At 43.8% G+C, this 17,619-nt stretch overlaps 1 protein-coding gene across 1 annotated transcript in view; it reads right to left on the bottom strand.

Annotated features, from left to right (window-relative positions):
* Window positions 1–17,619, bottom strand: part of prickle2 (prickle planar cell polarity protein 2) — a 231,664-nt gene that overhangs the window by 197,432 nt on the left and 16,613 nt on the right. The window lies entirely within an intron of this gene.

The following is a 17,619-nucleotide window of genomic DNA, read 5'->3' as shown; positions in this document are numbered from 1 at the left end:
GTAAAGGATAACTATGCCTTGTTGATAAACTGAGCTTGTCTTCCATTTTACTTTTCCTAAAGTCAAGGAAGGAAGGAAGGAAGGAAGGAAGGAAGGAAGGAAGGAAGGAAGGAAGGAAGTTAGGAAGAAAGGAAGTTAGGAAGAAAGGAAGGAAGTTAGGAAGGAAGGAAGGAAGTTAGGAAGAAAGGAAGGAAGTTAGGAAGAAAGGAAGGAAAGAAGTTAGGAAGGAAGGAAGTTAGGAAGGAAGGAAGGAAGTTAGGAAGGAAGGAAGGAAGTTAGGAAGGAAGGAAGGAAGTTAGGAAGAAAGGAAGTTAGGAAGAAAGGAAGGAAGTTAGGAAGGAAGGAAGGAAGTTAGGAAGAAAGGAAGGAAGTTAGGAAGAAAGGAAGGAAAGATGTTAGGAAGGAAGGAAGTTAGGAAGGAAGAAAGAAAGAAAGAAAAAAAGAAAGAAAGAATAAAAAAAAGAACGGAAGGAAGGAAGTTAGGAAGAAAGGAAGGAAGGAAAGTCTGTGCCCCCAAACATGCCCCCTGTAGCCCCCCATCTTCTTTTCTGCTGATTTACTGCACATACTCTGGGCTGCTGTCACTTACCTGGGCTTAGGCATCAGTGCACAATATACTGTATATATATATGTCAATATATAAGGATAATAATACTGATTAGTAGCACATAGTACTCTAAAAATGAATCCTATCTGTAAAAATGGCCCCTTTATTGGAGCTCCCTATAGATCCTCTCAGGTCCCTGTCTGTGTTTCAAATGAGGGGTGGGTGTGTCCTAACATCCCTTGCCAGAAGCACAGTAGGAGGGGGATAGCCAATCACAGGTCTGCAATCACATAAGATAAGCTGCAGTTCAGGTCAGCTAGGTGCTGATTGGCTCATACAGTGCAGTGTGCTGAGTGCCACCGGCACAGGCTGGGAAAAGAGGCAGCAGGAAGTAGAACAGATGGGCGGGACCAATGGGGTTTGTGGAAAAAAAATCAATAAAACCCTACCCAAAGCACAAATTTATAAAGCATATTCATTCTATATTTAGATGAGTACAATTAATTGGCACAATATTGTTTTTCACATAATATGTCCCCTTTAACTTTATTTTTCAACAGCTGCCCCGAGCACACTGAGCATGTGCAATGCCACTGACTCCCCTAGCAAAATCCAAGATGGGGAGCTCCTGAGTTTTGAAGGCCTGGATCATTACTACTATAGGCTGGCGCATTAAGCTCAGTATATAAAATACAGCATTTCTAGCTATATTTGTTTTTAGGGTTTAGTTCTCCCAGGGGCCCCTCTACATTTAGGGGCCACATTTTCTGACTTCCATAAAACCTGCCGTGGAAAAACTGATCTCTGTGGGTCTGTGAAAACAAATGAGAATTTATTGCCAGATACCAACCCCCCCATTGCCCCCATTGCCCCCTGCAGACTGGATGTTAGAGCCCTTAGTGCCAAGGCCTGTAGCCCTAAATAGTGATTAGTTTGTGTTACCTGATGATGAAGGATTATTCAGAGTTCATAGTTCAGCCGCAGCCATGGAAATATATCTGACACATCACTGGGACTAAATTAATGGTATATAATATGCTTTACACATTCAGGGGGGTTTGAATTAAGTCCATATATCACTGTCATGTATAAAACTGCCCGAAATAGCCAACAATAGCTCAGCTAGCAGAGTGTTACACTTTACGTCCACAATCTTCCTATTGCTTTAGGGAAAATGGAAGCAGAGCAGGCAGTAACCCTTCCAACACTTTCCCCTGTCTCTGCCCCTATATATTAGGTACCTACCTAGTGCTACCAACCCCTATTTCTGTAGGGAAATGAGAGCAGGGCAGGCAGTAACCCTTCCAACACTTTCCCCTGTCTCTGTCCCTATATATTAGGTACCTACCTAGTGCTACCAACCCCTATTTCTGTAGGGAAATGAGAGCAGAGCAGGCAGTAACCCTTCCAACACTTTCCCCTGTCTCTGCCCCTATATATTAGGTACCTACCTAGTGCTACCAACCCCTATTTCTGTAGGGAAATGAGAGCAGAGCAGGCAGTAACCCTTCCAACACTTCCCCCTGTCTCTGCCCCTATATATTAGGTACCTACCTAGTGCTACCAACCCCTATTTCTGTAGGGAAATGAGAGCAGGGCAGGCAGTAACCCTTCCAACACTTTCCCCTGTCTCTGCCCCTATATATTAGGTACCTACCTAGTGCTACCAACCCCTATTTCTGTAGGGAAATGAGAGCAGGGCAGGCAGTAACCCTTCCAACACTTTCCCCTGTCTCTGCCCCTATATATTAGGTACCTACCTAGTGCTACCAACCCCTATTTCTGTAGGGAAATGAGAGCAGGGCAGGCAGTAACCCTTCCAACACTTTCCCCTGTCTCTGCCCCTATATATTAGGTACCTACCTAGTGCTACCAACCCCTATTTCTGTAGGGAAATGAGAGCAGGGCAGGCAGTAACCCCTCCAACACTTTCCCCTTGCCTTGTAGGTATCTATCCTAGATACATGTAAAAAATAGTTGTGATTGCCCAGGAGCGACGTCACAGGGCTCATATTGTTTGTATTTCACTCCATTGTATCATACAAATAAATCTCAGAGTGGGGAAACTGGTTTGTTTAGGTATCAGGCCCTCACATGCATGTAGGTTACAAGGCCCACTGATTTACAGCTGAAGCGTAATGGTTTATTAATGGTCTGGGGCCAATATTAGCCGGCATCGCTGCTAAAGAAAAACAAAGACACTGTTGTGTTTGCTCAGAAAAATAATCAAGTCAGAAGAGTGAAATCTGCAGGGGATTTAGTAATGAGGAAAGGGGGATGTTTATGGTTCTGCTCTTCTCTTAAGAATGCATGAATCATCTGGGTTCAGCAGCGCATTCGCCTCTCATGAAAGAAGAGTTTGAAGGAACATAATGCTAATACTGAGTCAGAGCTTGTTATAGCAGCCCCCTTGTGTCTTTAAGGGATAACAACATATAAAGCCACTGGGGGGAGCTGTTTCCTATACTTTATGGCAGTGTGGTTATCTACAACAAAGGACCCCAGGCAGGTGTGTTTCTTATGGAAGAGGGCCCTGCCCAGGCAGTAAATTGGTGCTGTATTTATACTAAATGTATTCTCGGGTATTATACATGGAATTGGCACTGTATTTATCTGCTGTGTGTTCTGGGGTATTATACATGTAATTGGCACTGTATTTATACTAAATGTGTTCTGGGGTATTATACATGGAATTGGCACTGTATTTATCCCGCTGTGGGTTCTGGGGTATTATACATGGAATTGGCACTGTATTTATCTGCTGTGTGTTCTGGGGTATTATACATGGAATTGGCACTGTATTTATCCCGCTGTGGGTTCTGGGGTCTTATACATGGAATTGGCACTGTATTTATCTGCTGTGTGTTCTGGGGTATTATACATGGAATTGGCACTGTATTTATACTAAATGTGTTCTGGGGTATTATACATGCAATTGGCACTGTATTTATCCTGCTGTGTGTTCTGGGGTATTATACATGGAATTGGCACTGTATTTATCTGATGTGTGTTCTGGGGTATTATACATGGAATTGGTACTGTATTTATCCTGCTGTGTGTTCTGGGGTATTATACATGGAATTGGCACTGTATTTATACTAAATGTGTTCTGGGGTATTATACATGGAATTGGCACTGTATTTATACTAAATGTGTTCTGGGGTATTATACATGGAATTGGCACTGTATTTATACTAAATGTGTTCTGGGGTATTATACATGGAATTGGTGCTGTATTTATCCTGCTGTGGGTTCTGGGGTATTATACATGGAATTGGCACTGTATTTATCCTGCTGTGGGTTCTGGGGTATTATACATGGAATTGGCACTGTATTTATACTAAATGTGTTCTGGGGTATTATACATGGAATTGGTGCTGTATTTATCCTGCTGTGGGTTCTGGGGTATTATACATGGAATTGGTGCTGTATTTATCCTGCTGTGGGTTCTGGGGTATTATACATGGAATTGGCACTGTATTTATCCCGCTGTGTGTTCTGGGGTATTATACATGGAATTGGCATGTATTTATCCTGCTGTGGGTTCTGGGGTATTATACATGGAATTGGCCCTGTATTTATACTACATGTGTGCTGGGGTATTATACATGGAATTGGCACTGTATTTATCCTGCTGTGGGTTCTGGGGTATTATACATGGAATTGGTGCTGTATTTATCCTGCTGTGGGTTCTGGGGTATTATACATGGAATTGGCATGTATTTATCCTGCTGTGGGTTCTGGGGTATTATACATGGAATTGGCCCTGTATTTATACTACATGTGTGCTGGGGTATTATACATGGAATTGGCACTGTATTTATCCTGCTGTGGGTTCTGGGGTATTATACATGGAATTGGCACTGTATTTATCCTGCTGTGGGTTCTGGGGTATTATACATGGAATTGGCACTGTATTTATCCTGCTGTGGGTTCTGGGGTATTATACATGGAATTGGCATGTATTTATCCTGCTGTGGGTTCTGGGGTATTATACATGGAATTGGCCCTGTATTTATACTACATGTGTGCTGGGGTATTATACATGGAATTGGCACTGTATTTATCCTGCTGTGGGTTCTGGGGTATTATACATGGAATTGGCACTGTATTTATCCTGCTGTGGGTTCTGGGGTATTATACATGGAATTGGCACTGTATTTATCCTGCTGTGGGTTCTGGGGTATTATACATGGAATTGGCATGTATTTATCCTGCTGTGGGTTCTGGGGTATTATACATGGAATTGGCCCTGTATTTATACTACATGTGTGCTGGGGTATTATACATGGAATTGGCACTGTATTTATCCTGCTGTGGGTTCTGGGGTATTATACATGGAATTGGCACTGTATTTATCCTGCTGTGGGTTCTGGGGTATTATACATGGAATTGGCACTGTATTTATCCTGCTGTGGGTTCTGGGGTATTATACATGGAATTGGCACTGTATTTATCCTGCTGTGGGTTCTGGGGTATTATACATGGAATTGGCACTGTATTTATCCTGCTGTGGGTTCTGGGGTATTATACATGGAATTGGCACTGTATTTATCCTGCTGTGGGTTCTGGGGGTATTATACATGGAATTGGCACTGTATTTATCCTGCCATTTGTTCTGGGGTATTATACATGGAATTGGCACTGTATTTATCCTGCCATTTGTTCTGGGGTATTATACATGGAATTGGCACTGTATTTATCCTGCTGTGGGTTCTGGGGTATTATACATGGAATTTGCACTGTATTTATCCTGCTGTGTGTATTATACATGAAACTGCCCTGGGATAGTATGAAGGAATTGATGTAGAAAAGCCACCAAACACAAAAATCGCCCTCTGCCTATGGAGTTGTAGCTTCTATTTAGATAAATGGTGCCTTTTGCCTGAATTGATGCATCAGATTATGTGCAAGCCCTTAGTGCCAGGGTGCAACTATGGATAAAGCAGATCCTGTGACTGCTGGGGGGGCAGAGGGGCACTTACTGCTAAGCTATTTTATATGTATTTGAAAAATGCCTTATTTCTAAAATTTAGGGGGTGGGGGCTGAAATGAATTTGCTATTCGGTACAGTAACTTCTAATAACCCCACTGCCTCAGTGCTTGAAATTTAATCCCAAGTATTTTTAGTAGATCGGAAGCTCAGAACCTTTTTCATTTCCCCCGTAGCAAGAAGGAAGCACCGCGCCCAGGCTTTTGTATGGAGTCAGACTACACGGGGCACTGAGCCAAACACAGCAGCAACCGGGGCAGTAACCGGTGCCCACAGCATGCACCTGCTAGGTTATGGGCAGTGGCACTCGGGGGGATCCCCAGCTCGGCCCAGGGAATAACCCCCTATTGAAATTGCTAAGGCTAATATATAGCATTTTGCTCCTACATCCCCAGGGTGGTTCGGTTCCAGCAGGAACTTCCCTCATCTGAACAGAACCCGACAGGCATTGGCTCCGGGTTACCAGCACCCCAATTTATTTTCAGCACCTACATCAGGGATGTTCCTCCCAACATCCCACAAATGGCTCAACAATGTATTGCTAAACAGCTGGAGGGCTACAGAATGTATAATGTATATCTCTGACATAACAATCACCCCCAAAATAAATCACAGAAACACCAGGTAAAAGTTGAGTGATTGCTACAAGATACATTGTAAAAAATGAGTGAGATCTCACTTCAACTTACGGTTGCTAGGGTCACCGGCTGCAAGGTTACTGGCACATAAAGGCTATCCATGCAGCAGCTATATCTGAACCTAGGCTGGAGGCAGATTAATGAGATAATGTGAAACTACAAGATTCACCGAGGACCTTTTATACACCAAAAGCCCAAACATGTTCAGGTCTGAAGGATCTGCGATTGCAGCTACATAGCCCTCAAGTCAGCTGATTACATGTACAGGTATGGGATCCATTATCCGGAAACCTGTTATCCAGAAAGATCCGAATTACGGAAAGCCTGTCTCCCATAGGCTTCATTTTTATCAAATAATTCTGATTTTTAAAATGGATTTCATTTTTCTCTGTAATATTAAAACAGAACATTGTATTTGATCCCAACTAAGATATAATTAATCCTTATTGGAGGCAAAACAGCCCTATTGGGTTTATTTAATGGTTAAATGATTCCCTTTTCTCTGTAATAATAACACAGTACCTGTAACTGATCCCAACCAAGATATAATTACCCCTTATTGGGGCAGAACAGACCTATTGGGTTTATTTAATGGTTAAATGATTCCCTTTTCTCTGTAATAATAAAACAGTACCTGTACTTGATCCCAACTAAGATACAATTACCCCTTATTGGGGGCAGAACAGCCCTATTGGGTTTATTTAATGGTTAAATGATTCCCTTTTCTCTGTAATAATAAAACAGTACCTGTACTTGATCCCAACTAAGATATAATTACCCCTTATTGGGGGCAGAACAGCCCTATTGGGTTTATTTCATGGTTAAATGATTCCCTTTTCTCTGTAATAATAAAACAGTACCTGTACTTGATCCCAACTAAGATATAATTACCCCTTATTGGGGGCAGAACAGCCCTATTGGGTTTATTTCATGGTTAAATGATTCCCTTTTCTCTGTAATAATAAAACAGTACCTGTACTTGATCCCAACTAAGATATAATTACCCCTTATTGGGGCAGAACAGCCCTATTGGGTTTATTTAATGGTTAAATGATTCCCTTTTCTCTGTAATAATAAAACAGTACCTGTACTTGATCCCAACTAAGATATAATTACCCCTTATTGGGGCAGAACAGCCCTATTGGGTTTATTTAATGGTTAAATGATTCCCTTTTCTCTGTAATAATAAAACAGTACCTGTACTTGATCCCAACTATGATATAATTAATCCTTATTGGAGGCAAAACAATCCTACTGGGTTTAATTTTATTGATTTTTTAGTAGACTTAAGATACAGAGATCCAATTTACGGACCCCTTATCCGGAATACCCTTGGTCCCAAGCATTCTGGATAACGCGTCCTATACCTGTACTATATATTGTGTGTAGGGGCATTATCTGATATTTTTCTATTCCCCCCCTCCACACACAAAATGGTAGATTCTTCCAATAACCAGATGACCAATGGAATCAGATTGACACCCTCTCCTACTGGCCTGCCGGCCCAATATGTAGCCCATTGGCAGGTAGCTACTAGCCAGTGTGGGTTGACCTAAAATCCCTGCGACTTGCGGGTAGGTTTGGGTTGAAATCTGGGAAACCACAATGGATTTAGGTTGGGTGTGGGCGAGATTGGGAAAGCACACTCCTCTTCCAGTCCTGAAAATTCCCAGTCTTGGAACCAGAGATGCATTAAAGGAATATTGAATATCTGAATTATTAGCTTTCTCCTTCTGCCTCTTTCCAGCTTTCAAATGGGGGTCACTGACCCCGGCAGCTAAAAAACTATCGCTCTGTGTGGCTGCAATTTCATTGTTATTGTTACTTTTTATAACTAATCTTTCTATTCAGCCCCCCTCTATTCATATTCCAGTTTTTCATTTGAACCACTGGCTGGTCGCTAGTGTAATTTGGACCCTAGCAACCATATAGCTGCTAAAATTCCAAACTGGAGAGTTGCAAAATAATTCAAAAACCACCAATAATAAAAAAAGAAGACTAATTGAGAATTATTTTGGAATAGCACTCTCTATAACATACTTTGGGGTCGAGGGACGCTCCTCCCTCCGTGTGTATTTCCCAATTTGCTGAATGTTTAGCAGGAAACGTGGAACTGCTAACGGGGTATTTAGGGCTCCGTCTGTGGATAAACAAAATAAGAGATCCCTTTTCCCTGAATAGCTTCGTTGACAGTTCCAGCATGTCAAGTACCACCGAAAGCCGCCCGACAGAAAAGGAAAAGTCAGTCCCCATTTAAAGGTCTCCAGTTCCATAAACAGTAACCGGCTTTCCCACTAACACAATTGGAGTCGGGGACAAAGCCCCCATTGAGGCGTCGATTCCAGTCCCAATAAAAGCATCAAGAAGCCCTTTGAGCTCCTCTCGAGCAGATTAGCGAGCCGCTACAAGCCACACTTAAAAAGAAATAAACTTCGGGCCCCTCCGAGGAGGCTCAGGTACTATAATTAGGAATTAACCCACATACTTCGCCACCGCTGTGTTTATCCTCAATCCGTTTTGGCCTACGGCAAAGGCTGAAATGGATACGCCACTGGGGGCGCTTTAAAGAGTTAAATTCGAAGTGACGGATTACTGGAGACCCCTTTATAATGGGACTTTATTATCTCGATAGTCATTTCTCCCATTTTATTGGAAGTGACCTCGGATTAATGGAGGTGCCATTGGGAAGCAGTTATAAATCCCATCACCCTTTCTATTGAAGGGACCCCCATTCCTAAAGCTCATTGCTCCCTGTAAGTGACACCGGTAACGGCCTATTCATAGCGGCAAAAGCCCGTGACGGCTTTATTTAACTCGGGGCCTTGTTAACAAGGTGAATTGCATGGAACTGAATGTAATGCCGATCCGATTGGGAACAAAACCAAGAGCCACAGTGAGAGCCGTTTCATTGCCGTTGGGTTCAGAAAGCATTAGTCTTTGCCAAAAGCAGGGAATTTACGGTCAAACAGAGGGAATTTACAGCTGCTATTAACATGGAAATATATTATATTTATTACTAGACTAACACAATGGGACACTGTATGCATTCAGCTTTGGTTTTAATCTGTATGTACAGTAGTATAAATATTAATAGGTGGAAATATGATTATTTTCGGTTTGCTCTCCCACCTGGTTTTTTATGAAGGTGTTATTGACTTGCAGTTTCAGCCTTGCCTGAGTCTCCATTATTTTCAAGCCACAGTCTTCCATATCCCTTCCCATATTCCTTAGCTGTATAGCCAGAGAAATAAATTGAACAAACAGTGGGAACTGGCACCCTAAGCATTATATAGAGATATATTGGCTACATGCAACCCCAAGTACATTAGGTGCAGAGATACTTAGTAGCAGCTACGTGTCATGGCTACTAAGCATCAGAAAATCCCCTGGCTTTCTGGATTTAGTAGCCGTGACAAGTAGCTGCTACTAAGTAGCTCTGTGTGTCTTCACTGTAAGTATGAAGACCGCTACTTGTCACGGCTACTAAACGCCAGAAAATCCCCTGCCATAGACAATACTGAGAATTGCCTCTGCTAAAACACACGTGGAGACAATTATGGCAGGGTATTTTCTGGCGTTTTGTGCTCCTACTAAGTGGCCCTGTGGGTTTTTGCCCTTATAAAATGAGAAGCAGTTGGTGCTGGCAGTGTAAGCACATTATATACAGAAGCAAAAGGTGAATATACTAAAATGCATTTTATATAATAAGAACCAATACAGGCACCAATTTTACATTATAGAGTATAAGAAATCCTCTCGGGTTTATTCAATACTTAATTATTTTTAACAGACTTAAGTTATGGAGATCCATATTCCGGAAAGATCCCATGTCCCGAGCATTCTGCATAACAGGTCCCCTACCCGTATTTAGTTGCTTTGTTCCCATAGGAAAATAAGGAATGACTTAGGCCAAATGGCTAGAAGCAGGAGGGCTCACTGACACCTGGGCCCACCGGGAACTTTCCTGGTATCCCTGTGGGTCCGACAATGGAGGTGATACTACGTCTGGAGGAGGGAATTCAAATTCCCTGGACACCCCAGTCCAACACTGGGCACCCAAACCAAGGAGAAGCAGTGGGTGCTGGCACTGTATATAACAGCACATTATATAAAGTGAGAAGCATTGGGCATTGAAACTCCAAGTCCTGTGCATAATACAATTATATATTGGTGAGTCGGGGCAGTGATCCGGCCCATTCTCCTGAGCTGCTTTATCTGCAGGAAGCTTTGGTGATTCTCTCTAGCGTTTGCCATAGAAGAACCTAATGCCCAGTACCAACATGGCCAGAGCTTAGAAACCCTCCTATTCCTTAATAGGTCACTAAACTTTACACCCCTAAACCAGCTGGATAATATCATCCATACTCCATTGCAAGTGAAATAAAACCATGGCAATTAGTAATGGAGCCCTGTCCTGCAGAGTGAAACAGGATCCCCATTAGCAGAACCAAGGCACAAAAACCGGGTTAATTGTTACCTCACTGTATCAAGGGCACGGGGCTCCTAATTAGCAAAGGGAACATGTAATGAGCTGGTGCTCTCGTTACACAGCAAGTGAGAGCGGGAATGGAGCAGTGATATTCCTAGTGTTAGTGATACTCCAACTACAATGTCCCTAGCAAAACAACATGTGTCCCCGGCCCCTCATTCTGTATATGGCACAGGATACATTTATTATATACAGCCCAAAACACATCAACATATTCTTACTGTTACCTAGTTGTGCCCTTTGTTGAAATAGGTTTTGTTTATTCTGCAGTGGAATAGCGAAAGAATTTCGGAAAAGGTCACTGGGCTGCAAAATAGGATTCTCTGTCTACAATCTCAGCCATAAAGCAGGACAGGACTGCTGCTTACAATGGGGGGGATCAGATAGGATCTGTGCCACTGTGACAGAATGCTCTGTTATACAGATAGCTAGAATCTCAGCCATAAAGCAGGGCAGGACTGTTGCTTACAATGGGGGGGATCAGATAGGATCTGTGCCACTGTGACAGAATGCTCTGTTATACAGATAGCTAGAATCTCAGCCATAAAGCAGGGCAGGACTGCTGCTTACAATGGGGGGATCAGATAGGATCTGTGCCACTGTGACAGAATGCTCTGTTATACAGATAGCTAGAATCTCAGCCATAAAGCAGGGCAGGACTGCTGCTTACAATGGGGGGAATCAGATAGGATCTGTGCCACTGTGACAGAATGCTCTGTTATACAGATAGCTAGAATCTCAGCCATAAAGCAGGGCAGGACTGCTGCTTACAATGGGGGGATCAGATAGGATCTGTGCCACTGTGACAGAATGCTCTGTTATACAGATAGCTAGAATCTCAGCCATAAAGCAGGGCAGGACTGCTGCTTACAATGGGGGGATCAGATAGGATCTGTGCCACTGTGACAGAATGCTCTGTTATACAGATAGCTAGAATCTCAGCCATAAAGCAGGGCAGGACTGCTGCTTACAATGGGGGGGATCAGATAGGATCTGTGCCACTGTGACAGAATGCTCTGTTATACAGATAGCTAGAATCTCAGCCATAAAGCAGGGCAGGACTGCTGCTTACAATGGGGGGGGGATAGGATCTGTGCCACTGTGACAGAATGCTCTGTTATACAGATAGCTAGAATCTCAGCCATAAAGCAGGGCAGGACTGCTGCTTACAATGGGAGAGGGGGGATCAGATAGGATCTGTGCCACTGTGACAGAATGCTCTGTTATACAGATAGCTAGAATCTCAGCCATAAAGCAGAGACATTTAGTCACATACCAGCTGTAATGGAATGATCCACACTGACTGGGTTTGAGCAGTGGGTAACAGCTAAGAAAAGTTAGTCTGAATGTGAGGCCTTTATTCTAGTTAATTCCATTTTCTGAACAAAACTGATTCACTCACCTCCAGTTTGGACCTTTTAACACGGTACTTGAGTCACTAAGCCTCGCTGAGTAAGGAGAAGGTTCCGAGACAAAATGTTCTGCTTTAACTAATTACAGAGCGCTGCACCGTGGGCAGGTCACCGCTCCGCACAACTCCGCATAGCGAGAGAGCTTTCTGAGGCATTAAAATCTCCGATTATACACTCTAAAGAAATAACCTCTGCTCTTGGGAAAATCACTAATATTATCCAGATAATCTTTCCCACAGCAAAGAAAGATCCGCGTTGGATAAAAGCATCAGAGGGGTTTGTGCCGTATCAAAGGCGAGGCGCGCCGCAGCAACTCCCCGCGGAGACTCGGCATGTTTTAACTGCCATTCCTCTGTCTTTTTTTTTTTTTATGTAATTAACTTTCAAATGGAATTAAAAGGGCAAATAAAACGTGTTACAAGATACGAGTTTATTAAGTCAGGCTGGAAAATTTCAGTTCATGGAAGAAAAAACACTGACTGGGCTGCGAGAATAAAAGGGGCCGTTACACACTCGTTCCTTTATGGCTCGGCCCAGAGCATTACAAGAGGAAAGAGCAGATATAATAAATAAAGGAAAGTTAAAATAACCAAATCATGAGCGGAATAAAGAAGAGAGGGCTCTGTTGGATAGGAGTAAAGGGAAACGTTGGAATGTGGTCAAAATCAGCTAATAATGCCCAAAACTCAATTGGATATTGTATTTTTGGGATGGGTCTGGGTCTCTTATTAAGTCTGGGAGCCAAGAACTGCTACTAAATGTAAAAGTTATATTAACCTGACAATTAACTTTAAAGCAAGGTGTAGACCAGGGGTCCTCAAACTTTTTGGACGGGGGGGGCGGTCCACGGTCCCTTAGACTGTTGGGGGCTGGTCTACTCCTGTGTTGGCATTCTGCTCTGCGCAGCGCGTCCCCGCGTTGCACGTAAACCTTTTAGACCTTTAAGGGCCGGGTTCACGGTCCCTCAGACTGTTGGGGGGCTGGTTTACTCCTGTGTTGGCAGAGCAGAACGCCGACACAGTAGTAGACAGAGGAGGAGACTGCCTGCAACTCATTTAAGCAGGTGGATAAATGGCTGCGGGGCAGGGTCGGACTGGGGGTTGCAGGGCTCCTGCACCAGAGGCCCTGCAGGTGCCCCCGCCGGCCATGTTCTCTAACCCCACCCAACGTTCTCCTCAAGCGTGCATAAATTTTACGCGTCGGGGGAGGAACAGTCGGGCAGGGGAAGCACTGGCAGGGGTCAAGTCTGGCCTGCCGGGGCCCACTAGGACCAGGGCCCACCTGGATTTTTCCCCGTGTCCCGGCGGCTCAGTCCGACAATGCCACGGGGGGGGTGTATCCGGCCCACAGGCCGTAGTTTGAGGACCCCTGGTGTAGACTATATTGTTCTAGGACAGTTGCCCTTTATTATTTTTTTTCTGTTTTGCCGCTATCTAGTCAGGAAATGAAACTGTTACATGGTTGCTAAGGTACCATTTACCTCGGTGACCAGCGGTTGGAGCAACAGACTAAAACCTAAAACATAATAGAGAAGGAACTTCATAGCTTACAATATTAGAAAAATGGTCATGCCCAGTTATTCCCATGCAGCCCCCACAGTTTCCCAAGCCCTGCCCCCCCAGTTATCCTGACCACTTCTGGGGTCATTGATTTCATACTGCGCAGCACAAACTGGGACAACTGGGGGGAAGCGAAACACCTAGTAAACCTCCTATTAAACCTCCTATTAAACCTCCTAGTAAACCTCCTAGTAAACCATTGCTTTCACACTGTGCACCTCAGAGCCAAATCCAGCTTTTACAATATATATATTACAATGTATTTAGAGAAAATGGGTTTTTTTCAAGCTCCCCAGTCCTTTATGGCACTCGACAAAGGTTCCCCTGCAGCCTGGAATGTCTCCCCCATTATTCCCCCTGTCTCTGTGCCCAGCTGGCTGCACAAAAGGATTCTACTGTATCTGTCAGTGTCAGCCGGGACACCATTAAAGGGGAACTATAATGGGAATCTCCTATCAATTAACGAGAGCACTTAGTGGGAGACCGTCAGTTGTGTATATCCATTAATCAACTTTCAGATCAGTTTTGCCCCCAACAGATAAGTCACTGCCCCCTCCCCACATTCAGGCTTCTTACATTACTGTGGTCCCTTAACAAAATGGTATTGGAGGAAAAGAACTGGGTGATTGGATTTCCTATGATGCCTTCCCATGGAGCTCTATGGGGACTGGGGTGGAAAATTACCTTGTACCCTTTAATGAAAACAGCATATAATATAGATCCATTGAAAGCTACCCATTGGACCCATCCTGGCCTAATGCAGTCAACAAAGCCCTTCTGTGCATCAAGCCAACCAATGACAAACCAGTATTCCCCAACAATATTATTGGGGTGTAGGAAACCTTCATTTATCTATTAATATAATAGGGGGGTGCATTTCTATTCTTGCTTATGGTACCAACCAGAAAGCATATTGATTGGGAGGCTTTATTTTTATTGCTATGCTTTTAAATTAGTTATGAGTCACCATGGCAACCAGATAGCAGTTATCAGCCAGAACAAACAGTTCAATAGTTGAAAAAGAAATAGTTTCATTTCAGAGGATCTGATACTGCTGCCTGTATATCTGGCAATGCCATTTCATATCAGGTGGAGCAGCCAAAGACCATGGAGCCAGGAATAGAGGTGGCCATACGTGTTAAATCTGCTCCTTTGGTGATCTAAAGGCGGCCATACACGGGCCGATTCTAGCTGCCCATATGGGTCCCTTAGACCGATTCGGCAGCTTATCGGCCTGTGTATGGGCACCAACGACTACGCCAACTAACTGGGCGACATCGCCAAGCGAGCGAATCTTATGTATGGCCACCTTAAGGTAGGTGATATCAGGCTAATTACAATGGAGGGCATAGGCACCATTGGACCAAGGACATCAATGAACCAATGCAGTCCCCGAAAGTCAAACCTGACTGATTTTCGCCCAGATATCGGTTGGTGAGTCCGTCAGGGGGCTCCATACACAGGCAGATAAGCTGCCAAATTGGTCGAAAGTACTTGAATTGGCAGTTTAAATCTGCCCGTGTATGGCCACCTTAAGGGTGAAGACACACTGGGCTACTAGTAGCAGCTACTTTTTTAAGGCTACTAAACTCCCAAAAATTCCCCTGCCATAGACAATACTGAGAATTGCCTCTGCTAAAACACACGTGGAGACAATTATGAGTAAATGATCAGCATTGTCTGTTTTAGTAGCCAAGAAAAGTAGCTGCTACTAGTAGCTCCGTGTGGCTTCACCCTAAGAGCAATATCTTCTCTTTCTGGCCAACCTCCTCTCCTTCCATATGATATTTTGGGGGTTCTACGGCTCGTTGCCAGGCAACCTTTTACAAGAGCTGCATTATTGGATGCACCGGAATGATAAAACCCAACATGGGAAAGACGGATGGCCAAAGCCACTTCACCCTGATTTGTCTCCGAGAGTTTACATGGCTGGAGTAGCAGTGGAGTTAATCAGAAGCCAGTCAGGCCGTTCCTGCCTATTCCTTATTCCCTGACCCCTGAAGATCAGGTCAGACTGAACTGCTTGTTGAATTGAAAAGCAATTTGTACTGTGAGTAATGGCACCAAGGCGCCCGGGAAGCCAAACTCTGGGGGTGGGAAGGTTACAGGAACTTTGGGAATTAATCCTTCCTACAGATATAGAATTAAAGGGAACATTGGCCAGAACAGAATTACATTTGTTATATTCGTTATTATTTTTATTTATAAAGCGCCAACATATCCCGCAGCGCTGTACAATAAGTGGGTTTCATACATTGGACATACAGAGTAACATATAAAGCAATCAATAACCGATGCAGGAGGGGAAGGGAGCCCTGCCCAAAAGAGCTTACAATTCTTTATGAGCTAAGGGGGTCCTGTTACACCAATGTAGGGGTTGAACCCAAAACCAATGGCCTATAGGGGTTGACTGTAACTAGTTCTTCTCTGAGGAGCTAAATAAAAACCCTCCTCCTCCTCAGTTTATTGCTGAATGTCAGTAAGAGAATGAACCCCGAGCCACTGGCTTCTGTGCTTTGTGCGTCTCCCTCTCAGCACTAAACCTGGAATGTGAATAAATGCTGAGAATGGGGAGGGGGGGCTATACAAATGCAAGGGAGGGGGCTGTAAAAACCTCACTGGAAATGCACTTACCTGCTGTGAGGGGAAACATAAAATCCTCTCATCAATGGCCCGGCTCTTATCTGCATGCCAAAACCACTGTGTATCGCCCCCCAACACCCCCATACAGAAATTCATCTCACGTTATCTCTCGGACAGTAATTGTCCACTAGTTTTCACCAAGTCCTGTCTTTCTACACTTAAAGAGCATCTAAACCCAAAAAATAAAGGATGTAAACCTACTTTACATGATCCACTGAGCACTTTTACAATTTACAGAAATTTTCTATTTTTTTTTTTTTTGTGGTTGTCAAGATATGGGTAGTTTTAGACTGCTAATATCCTGAGCTTGTAACCAACAGACCCACAATAAAAGTGATTTTGCACGTTATACCTCTGATACAGAGCTAGGCTTTACATACATTATCCCAGCCTTGTGCAGACCAATGGTGACGCTGATTACATGGCAAATAATTCCCTCTGCCATTTAAAATGTTATTCTTGAACCAACAAATGTATTTGTAGCTGTAATATTGGTGTGTAGGCGCCATCTCAGTGCACTGAGCTTTCAGCCAGCGCTACACATTAGAACTGCTTTCAGCTAAGCTATTGTTTCTCCCACTCCCATGTAACTGGAGGAGTCCCAAGCCGGACTTGGATTTCTTACTATTGAGTGCTATTCTGATACCTACTGGGAGCTGCTATCTTGCTCCCTTCCCATTGTTCTGCTGATCGGCTGCTGGGAGGGGGGGATATCACTCCAACTTGCAGCGCAGCAGTAAAGTGTGCCTGAGTCTGAGCTTTCAGAAGGAGCCAGCGCTACACATTAGAACTGCTTTCAGCTAACCTATTGTTTCTCCTACTCCCATGTAACTGGAGGAGTCCCAAGCCAGACTTGGATTTCTTACTATTGAGTGCTATTCTGATACCTACTGGGAGCTGCTATCTTGCTCCCTTCCCATTGTTCTGCTGATTGGCTGCTGGGAGGGGGTGGGGGATATCACTCCAACTTGCAGTGCAGCAGTAAAGTGTGCCTGAGTCTGAGCTTTCAGAAGGAGCCAGTGCTACACATCAGAACTGCTTTCAGCTAACCTATTGGTTCTCCTACTCCTATGTAACTGGAGGAGTCCCAAGCCGGACTTGGAGCTGCCATACACAGAGATATCATCATGTACAGACCAATGGCTGTAAGAGCAATCATACAGAATATAGAATAATAAATTATTTACATCAGTGTCATTAGAGCAGTGACTTGCAGATTTAAGTGATAATATGGCAGCAGTATGTGTCTTTCTTTGCATTCCCCCTTAAATAAGCTGTAAATGATTGGGGCATAACATGCTGCCTCCCTACCGATAGTGACTGCAGTACAAGTGATTA

This window comes from Xenopus tropicalis, chromosome 4, assembly GCF_000004195.4.
Source record: "Xenopus tropicalis strain Nigerian chromosome 4, UCB_Xtro_10.0, whole genome shotgun sequence".
Taxonomy (NCBI): Eukaryota; Metazoa; Chordata; class Amphibia; order Anura; family Pipidae; genus Xenopus; species Xenopus tropicalis.
This window is presented reverse-complemented; position numbering and strand designations above follow the sequence as displayed.